The 10,297-nt window shown below is 40.1% G+C and overlaps 1 non-coding gene across 1 annotated transcript; it reads right to left on the bottom strand.

The window, feature by feature from the left end:
* Positions 1–3,428: 3,428 nt before the first annotated feature.
* TRNAE-CUC lies at positions 3,429–3,501 on the bottom strand. The gene has a single exon. It is a non-coding gene; the product is annotated as a tRNA-Glu (tRNA).
* Between the last annotated feature and the right edge of the window lie 6,796 nt (positions 3,502–10,297).

Raw genomic sequence — 10,297 nt, 5'->3', positions numbered from 1 at the left:
GTGTTTATCATATTAAGCCACCACATTTTGGAGTGACTTGTTACGCAGCACGAGCTAGAATAGGTGCCTGGGTGGTAGAACCAGAGTGGTTCCTGCATCGGGGGTCCAGTCACACTGCTTTTGCCTAGAATTTGCCTGACTGTGGGGGCCATTATATACAAGCCCATTGAAGTCTGCTGGGCTGCGTGCTGATTGCTGGGATTTGTTTATAGGGTACAGGGTTACCGTAGGTAACAGAGGACATGCCAAGCCCTAGGGGACCTTCTTGGGCTGGCAGCCACTTCTGTGAAGATTCTTATAAATTTCGGTTCCTTTGGGTTTCCTGCCGGTCTGCTGCAATGGCTCAGATCCATGAAGTTGGGGAAGCCCTGGAACTTCCTCTACCACTTAGGAGTTCTTTCTTTTTTTAAAGATTTTATTTATTTATTCATGAGAGACACAGAGTGGCAGAGACACAGGCAGAGGGAGAAGCAGGCTCCCCGCAGGGAGCCCGATTCAGGACTCGATCCCAGGACCCCGGGACCATGCCCTGAGCTGCTGAGCCACCCAGGCACCCCTTAATGAAAGTTTTATAATGATGTGTGTACAATCTTGTAGAAGTGGGTTATTCCTGAAGAGGTAGCAACGGTCTGTTAAATCTTCAAGAAACATCAAACTGTAAAGGTTAGCTGACAACCGTTCTCACTTCTCTGATATACTTTCTCCCGTGGCTTTGGCCAAATGTAATGCATCTTACAGGATCAAAAGGGACAGTGGCACATCAACAAAATAAGGAGAAACAATCAAGTTAGACGCACAGTTAGGATGGAATCAGAAGCTGGTACTCCCTCTATATTAATTGGCCAAGAATTTTGTGAGCTTCTCATTTAATCCTGTTCTACTCCCAAACCAAGCTAACTCCCACTTATCTGGGCCCCCCAAATGATCATGACTGCAAATAGAAATGTGCTCTAGAAGGAGATGGTTAAATCCACACCAAATTTCCATGGCATGTGCATATGTGTGTATATGTGCAGGCACTGCTGTGTGCACACACTCATCTGTAGCCGTCACCCCAAAAATAGAGGCATCTTTGCTTTCTGAAGGGCAATGCAAGACAGTCATGAACTTGGGGCACCTGGGTGGCTCAGTGGTTGAGGGTCTGCCTTTGGCTCAGGGCGTGATCCCTGGGATCAAGTCCTGCATCGGGCTCCCTGTGGGGAGCCTGCTTCTCCCTCTGCCTATGTCTCTGCCTCTCTCTGTGTGTCTCTCATGAATAAATAAATAAAATCTTTAAAAAAAACAGATATAAACTCATTATAAAAGCTATCATTTTCTAAGTACTACCTAAGCTCTGTGCATTATTGAATTGAACTTCTTTCCTGATCACACTATTCAAACTGCAACCTACCTCCCACCCCTTGCCCCAGTGCTCAAGTCCCCTTACCATAGTCTACTGTGTGCTTTTTTCCATTACACTTATCACCTTTTACAAAATTTACAATTTACTTGTTTTGCTGTTATTACTGTACTCAGTTCCATCATTGCCTTGTTCATTGATGTAACCCAAGATCCTCAGTTTCTGGCACATAGTAGGGGTTCATTAGATATGTGTTTACTAAGTGACTTCATGAACACGTTCCTTCCTCATCTTCACAACAACCCTTTGAGATTGATGCTATCATCTCCATTTTATTTTTTTAAGATTTTATTTATTTATTTGAGAGAGAGCAGGAGCAGGGGGAGGGGCAGAGAGAGAGGGAGAAGCAGGCTCCCCAACACAAAGCAGGGCTCCATCCCAGGACCCTAGAATTATGACCAGAGCCCAAAGACGGATGCTTAACCGACCAATCCACCCAGGCGCCCCTATCATCACCATTTTAAAGAAGAAGAAGTTGCAAAGGAGGTTGCAAAAATTGGCCTAGGGTCACATAGCTAGTAAGTAATATAATTTTGGTTTTGAAATCAAATCTCTCTGGACTCCAAATCTTGTAGTTTAAAGAGTGGTCCACAGACCAGTGCTGTTCCATGAACCGTTATGATTGAGATAAGTAAACTTGAGAAGGGACCTTTGGAAACCTTTTAACAGTTTGACGTTGCTGCCACATGTAAGAAAGCGTCTATCAGTGGACTGGTGTCATGGAACAGGGCACGGACCAGCTTGGCTGTTGTCACCCTTGCCTGGTGAGTACATGTGGTGCCAGCTGCAGACAAGTCAAGCTCCGTAAGACCACATTACAATATGTCATATTTTAGGATTACTCTGTCACCCGTAACTCTAAAGTCTAGAAGAATCAGAGACAACTTAGGAATTTATTTCTTTTAATAATTTTTCAGTCTTACAATGTTTTAACTTTTAAGGATCCACATTATTAACTAAATTAAGGAAGTAAATTTTGATGCTGGATCACATTTGACAAAATAAGCTTCACTAGGACATTTTTGTCAAGAAGATAAACCATTTCTGATGGCAGCAAGAGTAGTAAACCAGTTGATGCTAATCAAAATTGAGTCCTGAAAAAGGAAGGCCAAGAGGAGTTTGTACTAGTTTTATTCACAAGTATATTCCTTCAAGTGGTAAGTTCAGGTTTGTAGCCATAACTGATGGTAAAGTGCTTCAAACAGAATGTATTAGTTGTAGAGTTTTTCTAGCTAAACAGAGCAATCAAAATATCAAAATGTGAGAAGCATTTACAGGTCAAACATAAGAATGAACGAGTATTGAAATAAAAAGTCAACGGAAGCAGATGCGCAATTTTTCACACATAAACACTAGTGCTATGCAGCCTTCTTTTTAAAAAAAGATTTTATTTATTTATTTGAGAGAGAGAGAAGGAGAGAGCACCAGCAGGGACAGGGGCAGAGGGAGAAGCAGACTCCCCACCGAACAGGGAGCACAACATGGGGCTCGATCCCAGGACCCTAAGATCATGACCTGAGCCGAAGGCAGATGCTTAACCAACTGAGCCACCCCAGTGCCCCATCTGTGTAGGCTTCTCATAATGTAGCCCTTCAGTTTGCTAAGGCTCCAAATCCATATACAGTTGCCAAGGCATCAGAGAAAGACACAACAAAAATATTTGCTTAGAAATGTTGGGTGAATTGGTGGCAAAGAAGGTAGCTCAGGTTTCACCTTCCAAGCAAAGGAACAGTCTAATTTATGAAAGAGCAACTCACACAAAACGTAAAGCTTGCAAAGTGTTTTCCATTGCAACTCGGTATCCTTAGCAAATAATTAATATAGTAATTTTTAGCATATGTACAATTTCAACGTGATGGAAATATTAAGGAAAAATTGTTTTGTCAACCTCATTGCTTAAAGTACAACTTGCACCGCACTGTATAAAACCAGGAAGGCAAATGTTTCATCTGATAAAACATTGCCAATAAAAGTGGTCGAAAGTTTAGATTCCATATAAAAGTAATGCTTTGTTTTTAAGTAGGCTCCATGCCCAACATGGAGCTTGAACTCACAACCCTGAGATTGAGAGTCACATGCTCTACCGACTGAGCCAGCCAGGCGCCTCTAGAATTGACATGCTGATAAGTCATCTGCAATCATAAAAAAAACATTCCAAGTAGTTACTCAGATTAAGGTGTCTCCAGAATGTAAATCAACACACTTTCCTTCGGCAAGAAAATCTTGCTATGAAAACAATGTCAGCTAAACCAAACAATGTGCTTATTGACATAGAAAATCTGAGAATTACATTAAAACAAATGCATTATGGGGCACCTGGGTGGCTCAGTGGGTTAAGCATCTGAATTCGGCTCAGGTCATGATCTCAGGGTCCTGGGATTGAAGGTTGTTGGGCAACTTGCTCAGCAGGGAGTCTACTTGTCCCTCTTCCTCTGCCTCTCCACCCCCACCCCTGCTCATTCTCACTGGATCTCTCTCTCTCTCTCAAATAAATAGATAAATCCTTAAAAAAGAAACTAATGCATTACACTTCAGATTTTTGTCTGTATTTCATGATAACATAGAATCTGAACATAAACAGTGATTATTGCATGCTGGGTATGATGATAAGCAAGAGAAAAGTTTTGTCAAGGATGTTTAAACTACAGAATAAACTCTCAGTGTTCCTGCAAAATAGGAAAACAGTTTAATCCAACTTTTTAAAGGTACAAATTAGACAGTTTGATATTTTTGTGTTATATTTTCACTATATTTATAGGACTTAGTACATGTTTTTTGACAGTAGATAAGATGTAAAAACCAAACAGAAGCTAGAACCTTGGAAGAACAAAGTTTGTACAGATTGTTATGTCCTATTTCATAATTTAACAATTATCATAGACTTGGGTAATGATTTCGATATTGCATATCAGCAAAAAGTTTTCTCTGAATATTTTACAACTCTGATAGAACATATTGAGTTTTATTTTCCTTTTTTTTAAGATTTTAATTTATTCATGAGAGAGAGAGAAAGAGAGAGAGAGAGAGCGAGAGAGAGAGAGAGGCAGAGACACAGGCAGAGGGAGAAGCAGGCTCCATGCAGGGAGCCCAATGTGGGACTCGATCCTGGGACTCCAGGATCAGGCCCTGGGCTGAAGGTGGCGCTAAGCCTCTGAGGCACCCGGGCTGCCCGAGTTTTATTTTCCTTAAAAAAAAAATCACACACGGGAAATTCATGGATCTTTAACCCATCCCTTTCATAAAAAGAGATCTTAAATTTAATTATACTTTATAAGATTAATTGTTAGAACTGGCTGCCGATGAAAGATTGAAGATGAGGTTTGAAAATACAGCATTGCTTAGTACGTTTGGTTAAAAGTTAAAAACAAATATCCCCAGCTTGCTGAAACTGCCTTAAAATACCTTCTTCCATTTCCCTCAGCACACTTAATATAAGACTGATCTCTCTACTATGAGTGTTATTAAAACAAAACATAGAAACATTTTAGATATGCATTATGCTCTGTGAGTAGTCATATCTAGAATAGATTAGTTAACAAGCAAGAAGCAGGCTCATTTCTTACCTCAAAACTACAAATATTGATATATACAATGTTTGTTCAAAAATATGTACTGGGTGGCTCAGCGGTTTAGCGCCGCCTTCACCCCAGGGCATGATCCTGGAGTCCCGGGGATCGAGTCCCACATCAGGCTCTTGCTTCTCCCTCTGCCTGTGTCTCTGCCTCTCTCTCTGTCTCTCTCTGTGTCTCTCATGAATAAATGAATAAAATCCTTTTTAAAAATGTGTACAGGCATTTAATATAGGGAATTGCCACTTTCCTCAACTTTTGTTGTGATTGTGGCATAACAAGAAGTTATGTGTAATGGTGATTATATTAATAGCCTATATGCACATTTTCATAAACAACCATATATGCTTTCTGCGCTTTTCTCTTTTATGTTTTATTTGCTTTGATTATATTTATTAAAATGTAATTTGATGCCTGTTGAATCTAATAAAACAGACTTGAATTTTGTCTTTGTTTCTTTTTTCTTTTCTTTTTCTAGTATTTTGGTTTTATTGGATTTTTGCCAAAGTATTGGTTTACTGTGGGGCTGGGGAATTTTTTAAACATCTAATCCTGTACCACAGATAGCTTGAGAAGCACTGGCCTAGGGTGATATGCTATATGTTGGGGTGATATGCTATATGTTGGCAAATTGAACTCCAATAATAAAAAAAAAAAGATTCTGACTTACAGATATTGTGAGATAATGATGCATATTAAGTTGCTAATTTTCAGTAGTTTGTTATGCAGCAATAGGAAAGTAATAAAGTTACCTTGCATAACAGAAAAAAAAAAAAGAAGCACTGGCCTAACAGCCACCCCTTGGTGGCCATGTTGGCCTACCAGGAAATCTGCATCTATCTATGTTGCTCCTTTAGATTTGGGCTGGTCAACTCATTCACTGAATCCCCTTAAGATTTTGGATCAAAGGATTTAACACAAGTTGTTTCCTGCATCCATGCAGGGTCTATTTCTATAGACAACCTCCTGAGCCCTCTGGAACCCCTGAGTCTTATCCTAGGACCCAAAACCAAAAGAAAGCATGATGGAGTCCTTTGGGCTATTGAGAAATGTTGATGGTAATGTATTTCCTTGTCCCTTAAGCACATGGATGGAATGTGTTGAGCCAAGGCAGGAGAGGTGGACTGAAAATCAAGTTGACAAGGAGAAATATGATAAAAATAGAGCAGAGCCTAATCATTAGTGACAAGGAAGCTTGCCACCAGGGAGCAAGAGGAAGCCAGAGACCTGCTAGTCTTTGGAGACAGGTTTGGCTTCTGCTTCCACATACCAGTTTGCAGGAGGCCCTCAGCATGCCCTTGTCTCCTTGGAGAAATGCTCAGAGATTTGGTAGTAGATTCTCTACACCTCAGACAATATACAAACAAAAACAAATCATCTACAACTGCAGCCACAAGCACTCTAAATTCTTTATTAGGGGGTACCTCTTATGAACCGGGCACTTGATAGGAATCGAGTCTTTCTTTAATCCTTACAACACCATGAACTAAATATTCTTAGCCATGTCTTTACAGATGATATGAATAAAGTTCCAAGAATCTGGAAAAATTGTTTACGCCCCAACCCACCTACTTTTCTCTTACCACATCATCCTCCCACCTTGGCTGCCCCCACCACCATTTGCCTCAATTCTGCTGACCTTTCCTGACCCAGCCTAAACCTGTCGTTGTCAGCCTGGGCTTTACCTTGGAATCACCAGAGGAGTTGCTAGTCTCTGGGTCCCATTCTCGGGGAGTCTGCTTTAATCTATCTGGGATGTGGCCGATTAACCCAGCCACCTAGCTGGGTGGCTCAGCAGTTGAGCAGATGTCTGCCTTTGGCTCAGGGTGTGATCCCGGTCTGGGGATCAAATCCCACATCAGGCTCCCTGTGAGGAGCCTGCTTCTCCCTCTATGTCTCTGCTTCTCTCTGTGTCTCTCAGGGATAAATAAATAAAATCTTTTTTAAAAATTCTAAATAATTCCAATGTTCACCCAAAGTAGAATAGCATTGGCCTAGACAGCCTCCAACACTGAGTTAGATGCCCCTTTTCTATGGGTCCACAGCACCTTATTTTTTAGTCATTCATTCATTTATTTACTTTTTATTACCTGTTAACAAATTTACCTTCACAGTATTCGTATTGCCTGTTGCCCCCTGTAGATGGTAAATCACAGGGGCTTCCCTATTTACACTTGTCCATTCGTTCATTCACTAACTTAGCAATTATTTATGAAGCACCTACTGTGAGTCAGGCTCTGGGCTAGTACTTAGGAGTACAAAAGGGAAAGAGATGTCACACACACTCAGAGTACAGTGAAGGAGACAGAAACAGACAATATATGTGTGTTCTTAAATATGCATCACAAGGATGCGTCTGGGGAAAAGGTCTCAAGAAGGGTAAGAGCCCTTTTGGGCAAGAGATTCTTGGGCCCCAGCTACCTTGAGTGGCACTAGCCATATATTTGCATGGCCCAGTACAAAATGAAAATGCAAAGGCCCTTGTTCAAAAGACAGGAAAAAAAGTGCTGTCAAGGGTACTAAAATATAAAGCATTTTCCCTTTTTCCACAGTCCGACTTGTCACAGTGTTGTTTATTTGCTATTTAATGTCATTCTAAAAAAGAAAAATTAAAAATTTAAATTATTAGCATGAATTTTACCATTCATCTTTATCTCAGGCCGTGCCAGTTTTAAATGCAAATATAAGAGCTTTTAACTCATATGAAGGATCACTAAAATTACACAATTCCTATTTTAAAACCAGTATTTACATTCATATTTCATTCCTACTAGAGCAGTGGAAAGCCTGCACAAAATTCACTCAGCCATTTTTATTTCACTTCTTGATGTGTGCACATGCTACCAATACTCTCTACCTTCAGTGTCCTGAGGAGTGAGGATGGAGTGAAAGGAGCAGGAACTGTGTGTTAGCCTATTTTCCTCTTTCCTTCTGTGTCTTCATTTTCAGCAAAAGTGGTTAGCTGCCACAGGAAAGTAAATGAGTAAGAAAGGATATGATAGGAAGGATATGATAAGAAAGAATATGCTCATTTGTGCTTTCTTAGAATTCTTTCTGCACTCAAACAAGTTCTAGTGTGAATGGGAAGCGTGGCTTCTCTGGGTTGTTTGCCCTCACTGCCCCAATCATAGATGTAACACATTTATTTTGTATTTGCTTTGAGTCTCACAAAACTCCCACGCATGTGGGACTATCAGAATCCCAGGTTCACAGGGTGCTATAAACACTATAGGAGGGGTCATGAGGAGCAGAGATGTAGCATATAGGAAATGGAGGGTACTTCCTCTACTCACATGCATATCCACTGTTCCATCATATTTCATTTACAAAGCACAAGCTCAAAGATAAAATTATTAAGCCTTTCAAGACAGTAACAGCGGAGCATTAAATCAAGGGTAGGCCTTTCTGAGCCCAGGGCCCTGTAGGACCACACAGGGTTTGGGCTAGGAGGGTCGAGAATAAGCTCTCAGCAGCCACAGACTCTCAGTGGACTAATCTCAGGGGGGTGTATTTCCTCAGTCCTATGGACCCTTCACCCTCTGATGGGGACTGTAATGAAAAGAGAACCCAAGTGGGACTCTCCATAGACAGGTCCCAGGGCAGGAGCCCTGTCTCTTGCGCCCAATTCTAAAAGCAAGAAAATGGTGACTTCTACTCCCAAAGGAAAGATGGTGGGAGCGACAGGTTTAGGAAGAATCAAAGAGTTACTGTATCCTCAACCAAGCATATTGAACAGACTCGATACATATTTATGAATAAATGAATGCAACGCACATACGGCAAACAAGTGGTCGTGCGAGCAAACAGATGAGAGCATGTGTTTTGATGAAATGATACCTGACTTACATTGGGAATGCAGGCCTACATTCAAAGCCAACTCTTCCTCCGGTTCATTAAAATGTGATTTTACATATGCCCTAATTGTGTACCATTCATCTTGTGCTATCACACCACACAAAGAACCACCAAAGCATCATCTTCCGTCTTCCTCTTTATATATAAATGATTTTTTTAATTACCCAAACTAACAAAATACTGAGCTCTGTGCTTTCTTGCCTCAATTATGTTTTTCATCATTATATTCCTTCTTCAACCTTGAGATTCACTTTTCTTAAATTGCATTCCCCACATCTGGGATACAAACCATTCTGTTGATACAGCAAATGCATATGATAAGGAAAATGTGCATCTGTTTTAATTCTCTAAAACCCAGGCAAGATTTGACCAAACAAATCACTAGGCCATTCAAAAATCCACTTTCTTCGTTGAGTATATTCATACAGAACTGGTAAGAAGTCAACACTCCGGAAGAAAATGTTGCTCACCTATTTTTTTTTCTTGATGAACAAGGCTGAAATATTTGGATTCCATTGTACTTTTTTTAAGTTTGATTAGGACAATGAACCTGTGTAAAATGTCCCACCACCAAAAATGAAAAATTCATACATTCACTGAAAGAAAGTAACCCACTCAAAGGAAATAACCCCTTAACAGAGGCCTAATAGGTTCAATACATATTATCTCTAGTTTCTCTTTTTGTTTCAAATTTTGTTTTAAGCAGATACTCTGTACTTGGTCTCAAAAAATCTCATTGCATGACTATGACTACCTAACCTTTATAAAGAAAAAAATACTTTTCCTACTATGCTCTGAAACCTTCAGAAATTCTCCCTTCACTTTTATGACTGAATTCTCTCAACACTGGGCTTTTTTCTTCAAAAAGGCAGATCTTGGTTCACAGACCTCGCTCCTGTCTTGCTTGTATGTGTATTCTCCATTACCTTCAACAATTCTGAAGCAATCTAATCAATAGAAATAAGCCAAATTTTAAAAGGCTATGCTAATTGCTCTAATTCCTTTTATTCACTAAGCCTCCCTATATTTCATCCTTCCTTAAAAGAGAATGGTAATTTTTCTTTAGGAATCAATAAACTCTCTCAGAGCCACTGAAGCTTCCAGAAAAGGCTGTCAGGTAAAATTTTTATTTTATCTTAAGTTCTTTCCATATTCATTGATCCCACTGGCTCAAAGACACAAAAACAAAACTGGATCTGAAAAAAATGAAATACAGCCACCAGAGCACAAAGTAATTAGTTAACCTTCTCTAGTACAAGTGGTTGGCCTGTTTCTGATGCAGAGGAGGTGCTGGGGCATGATTTGTTGATTGTTTGACTGATGTTTAAAGGGCAAGCACCTGAGGGGAAATTGGAACATTCCTTATCATTGTATCCTTTTCCAACTGTGTGAAATACATGATTTTCTATAAATCATTCTCAAAACACATTGTGTCATTTTCAAGTATCAGAAAAAAGGCAATTTGGACCAGTTC

This window comes from Canis lupus, chromosome X (genome assembly GCF_011100685.1).
Source record: "Canis lupus familiaris isolate Mischka breed German Shepherd chromosome X, alternate assembly UU_Cfam_GSD_1.0, whole genome shotgun sequence".
Classification (NCBI taxonomy): Eukaryota; Metazoa; Chordata; class Mammalia; order Carnivora; family Canidae; genus Canis; species Canis lupus.
The sequence above is the reverse complement of the archived record's forward strand: the minus strand, read 5'-3'. Positions and strand labels throughout refer to the sequence as shown.